Source organism: Cucurbita maxima, unplaced genomic scaffold (assembly GCF_002738345.1).
Source record: "Cucurbita maxima cultivar Rimu unplaced genomic scaffold, Cmax_1.0 Cma_Scf00188, whole genome shotgun sequence".
In the NCBI taxonomy this organism is placed as follows: Eukaryota; Viridiplantae; Streptophyta; class Magnoliopsida; order Cucurbitales; family Cucurbitaceae; genus Cucurbita; species Cucurbita maxima.
The window spans coordinates 75,672-80,779 of NW_019272204.1; the positions used below are offsets into that span (position 1 = coordinate 75,672).

The following is a 5,108-nucleotide window of genomic DNA, read 5'->3' on the forward strand; positions in this document are numbered from 1 at the left end:
TGTAGAGAAATACTTTCTAACTTTTTTCTTAATTTCTCCTTTATTTTCTTTTTTGTTTTTAGTCTTTTTGAGCAAAATATGACCACTTAGGATCCATTTTCAACTTCTTTTTAGGAAAGATTCATTATCTAATTTCTTAGAACATGCAATTCACTTTGGTATTTATTTTTTCTAACCCAATTAAAGACATTTGTAACAAAATTGATGGAATTTTAATTTACCATGGTTTTGACAGTTAATCANAAAAATGATGAAAATTATTTAGAAAAAATTTATATTTTTTTAGAAAAATATAATAATAAAATATTAAGAAAATTACACATTACCAAAGTAACCCTTAAAATATGGATAATTATGAAAATGCCCTTCTTTCCACAATCACAACTTCCACTATCACCTTCTACACACAATCTANTTTTGACAGTTAATCATTCTTTGGCCTATTTGATTTACATATCAGGTGGGTATCCTCTAATCAATGGGCTCCACGTTTGGGACAAATCTTATAATAACTCTTGAAAATTCAATTTGCATACAATTGCACATATAATGAAAAGCGCCCGTGGCCTAATGGATAAGGCGTCTTACTTGTGGGTTCGAGTCCCACTGTCTTTCTTTCTTTAATGGATAAATAATTATGTTTTTTTTTTTTTTGAAAGAAGATGAGACTTCAAAGAAATAGAAAAAATAAAAAAACTAATTGTAATCTTAAAAAAATGATTCGAAGGCATTGACGACACACAAGTTACAAATTTCAGACTCGATTGTCTGTGTCAGACTCAAATCGTGACTCGTACCCTATGTGCCTGACCCAATTTGAGATTCATACCACCTTTACACATGCGACCGCCTCTGCGCGTATGTAGTCGTACATGATATTTGTGCATATGTTGGTCCATAACCAACGAGTGATACTTCTTTTTCCATTTGTTTGACCTTTATTTGTCTGTATTTTTCTCGATTTCGATATTAACCTAATTTTAATGGGAAATTATGTCCAACCAGAAGAATTTTAGAAATTTTTAGCACCTATTCTATGGAAAATCGACCTAGACATGATCACTCACATAAAGTTGTTACTACATAGATGACATGATTAATGTGTACGTAAAATATTCATATAAAATATTTCATAAAAGGTGTCATGGGCTCCCACGTTCCTAATAAAATCTTTAAAACAATAATGCGAAAAATAAATCATGTGAAGTTTAGATAAAATATTGAAAAATAAAAACATTGACGTGAACTAACCTAAGGACTACTAAATAGACATAAATTGTGTCTACCCTACCTCTAGTTCCATGGCTTTCGTCACGGCGTTGCCATCCGTACCTTTGTGCCTAACCTTTACCTGAAAAATAAAAGTATTACGTGGTTTAAGTAGTTTAAGAAATACGTAGTAAGTAACTGTACATTTGGTGTTTAGAAATACACACACATGTGACATGATAGGTTCTAATGGCATTGCCTTAGGTAGCTTTCCAGTTCCAGCAAGGTTGGATGTATAGTACTTTTCTACACACGACCGAACCACGAGCACGAGGACCCACTTGAGGGCTCATGTATTGCCTAGGCCTATCTTAATGGACTAGCACTCGCTAATGTGCTTTCAGACACCATGAAGGGAAAGGACCTGCGTAACATTGGGACGAACATAATTGTCGTAAGTCGTAAAGTACACATTTGTATTAATCATAATAGAAAAGTATCACGATGCATATGACACACAAAAATTCATGAGGTCCCCATGCCTTAAAATAACGACATAAATTTATAATGCAAGTCAAACCTCCAATTCCATTTATAACGTAATTATGCAGACATAATTCTTATCAAATCATTCACATACACGTCCTAACACATCATAGATTATCATCATAATAACATATTATTATACATAGTATAGTCACACTATAGTCTAGCTTATAAACATGGCATAACACGACATTGGATAGCATAACAATCATAATTATGACATGCTCAAGGGAAACACGTATGCGTTAAAATACGCAATATAATTCATCCAACCAAGCAAATAATAGAGTCACTTACTTGATAGGTTTAGCAAGGGTTGTTAGTTTATCTTTGGAGCTAGTCTAATTTGGTGGTGGCTTAATGAGACATTTTGGGATTAATAAAACATATAATATGTTGCATGAACACTTATTTTGATCGAAGATGAAGCACGATGTTCACAAGTTTTGTAGTCAAGAATAATGTTAAGGGATTATGCAAAGCATGTTCCTGGCTTATTCTTTACGGAAGTAGTANAATTTGGTGGTGGCTTAATGAGACATTTTGGGATTAATAAAACTTATAATATGTTGCATGAACACTTATTTTGATCGAAGATGAAGCACGATGTTCACAAGTTTTGTAGTCAAGAATAATGTTAAGGGATTATGCAAAGCATGTTCCTGGCTTATTCTTTACGGAAGTAGTTGTAGTCAAGAATAATGTTAAGGGATTATGCAAAGCATGTTCCTGGCTTATTCTTTACGGAAGTAGTAAGATTACATGGAAACCCAAGAATAATTGTTAGAGATACGGATGTTAAACTTTTAAGTCACTTTTGGAATGTATTGTAGGGTAAGTTGGGTACTAAGTTGTTGTTTTCAACTACATGTCATCCTCAGATAGATAAATGTATTGTAGGGTAAGTTGGGTACTAAGTTGTTGTTTTCAACTACATGTCATCCTCAGATAGATAGGATAGTTATTATTTCTAAGAATATTAAGTTTTGAGACGAAAGTTTTCATTTGCAGAGAGAGCAATTCATAGTACCACTCATTGTTCTCCTTTTGAAGTTGTTTATGAATTTATTCCACTTACGCTTCTTGATTTGTTTTCTATTCTTTCTAATATATTTTTTTTGTGAGTGAAGCAGTACAAGTAAGACAAATTTGATCAAAGTATTGCACAAAGAGGTGAAGGGTTGCTTCAGGAATTAACAAAGAATGAAAGAAAATTATTTTTCAACGATGACCGGCTTTGGATACATTTTCACAAAGAGCGATTCACATCTCAAAGAAAGACCAAGTTACATCAAAGGGGATGACCCTTGTCAAGTTCTTGTTCTTAAAAGAATTAATAAAAATGCCTATAAAATTGATCTTCTCGGAGAAATTTCAGTATGTTCTATTTACAATGTTAATGACTTGACTCCTTTTGATGTAGGTGATAATTTTCGTGATTCGAGGACGAATCCTTTTGAAGAGAGGGAAGATGAACACGGAGCATTATATACTTTCAAATATATGTATATTCTATGTATATCGAACATTATATACTTTTGTTTTCAAATATCCTAAATGCATGTATAAATCATATTCAATAAAACTATATTATTAAAATTTAAAAAGAAACTCATTCATGTTATAATATATGTATTTAAAAATAGTATAGAGTGAATGAATAGTTTAAAAATAGTATAAGATATTGAGGTATGAGAAATTTAAAATATATATAATATATATAAAAAAGAAACTAAAATTAGTAATGTAATAAAAAATGAATCCAATTGGAGTCAAACTTACACATGCTGATTCGCCCAAATCCAAGCTCAGACGACTGGACTCATGAGATTTCGGTTCTATCAACCCATGCACCAAGGAGAACTGGAATGTTGTACAAGATTTAGAAGCCGTAAGTAATTTTAGCATTAATCTCGCAAGTTTTAAAAATATCTAAAACAAAACTTTTCTTTAGGTAATTTTTAAAATTTCTAGTTTAAAGTACATAAACATATTTTTAAAATTTTTACCAATAAATCTATATAATGGCTATAATAATATTTTGGGATAATATTTTGGTTATAATGTATTTAAATAAAATATAATTTTAGTAGTGACATAATATTCGATGCCATAAACTTTATTTTAAAATATTTAACGATCTTTTATCATTATTTTCTTAATTTCTTTTTCATTTAAAAAAGTGAACCTGATTCTAAATAATGAATGGTCAAGCTTTAAACTTTACTTAAAAGGAATTAATAAAATAAAAAACCAGTTAAGAAAATTAAGAAAGTTTAGGTGACCATCCACCTTGTTATGGAATATATGTTGTAATAACAAAAATATACACAACACTGTGTTTAAATATAACCACGTACCACTCATTTTGGCTATATTTATGTATATATAAGAGATAGAATCCAATTAAGTTTGTAAAAAAGTGTGAACAATCTTGGAGAAGAAAATGAAGTCTGTAAGCATATTCTGTTTAATCGTGTTGTTTACCTTGGCATCGAACAATACAATGAAGTTTTGTTTTGCAGAATCTAAGTTACAATTATCGTTCTCTCGATGGAAAGTGACTATTTTAAATGGGATGACTGCTTTAACTTTAATTGTTCATTGCAAGTCAGCAAATGACGATCTGGGAGAGCACGTACTCCGCACTGGAGATAATTACAACTGGAGTTTTAAAGAAAATTTTTGGACTTCTATGTTGTTTTCGTGCCATTTTAGTAGCAAATATGGACAAGTTAATGGAGATGTTTTTTGGCCGGTAAAAGGGTATTGGTTTAATGATCAATGTGATGATAATAATTGCATTTAGGTCGGTCGAGAGGAAGGTATTTACTTGTATTTTGGATCTCTCAATATATTCAAGTTAATGTATCATTGGAAATGATCCACTTTAACTTTCATTCAATTTCAATAAATAATTTTATGAATAAAAATGTTAGTTATCTTTTTTTGAGGTTAAAAGGTTCCATTCTAATGAAATTTGATTTTCAAAATTTTAAAACTTATATCATATCTTCAAACTAATTAGTTTGGATAGGATATATAATTTATATATAAAGGATATATAAAGTAGGAAGTTCTATTTAGGAACTTTGAGTGATTGAATAAGGAAAGAGAAGACGACTACTTTAGGTTTGAGTTGCGAGAGAAAAGTTCCAAAATTCTCAAAACTCTAGCTTGGCCACAAATCAAATACAGGAAGTCACTCGAAATTTTCTATTTAATTTCGCTGATGTATACGAACCATAAACATTGAATATGTAGAAGACTTCATTTAAATTCCATCAAACATCATGAGTGGACTTGTTGCGATATGGAGAGATCTGCTACTAAAGTTGTTGGGATAGAGAGAG

At 30.8% G+C, this 5,108-nt stretch overlaps 1 long non-coding RNA gene across 1 annotated transcript; it reads right to left on the minus strand.

Moving 5' to 3' along the window:
* Positions 1-824: 824 nt before the first annotated feature.
* LOC111473906 lies at positions 825-1,484 on the minus strand. Its single transcript, XR_002715799.1, has 3 exons — positions 1,437-1,484; positions 1,292-1,351; positions 825-974 (listed from the first exon to the last, which is right to left on the minus strand). It is a non-coding gene; the product is annotated as an uncharacterized LOC111473906 (long non-coding RNA).
* Positions 1,485-5,108: the final 3,624 nt, after the last annotated feature.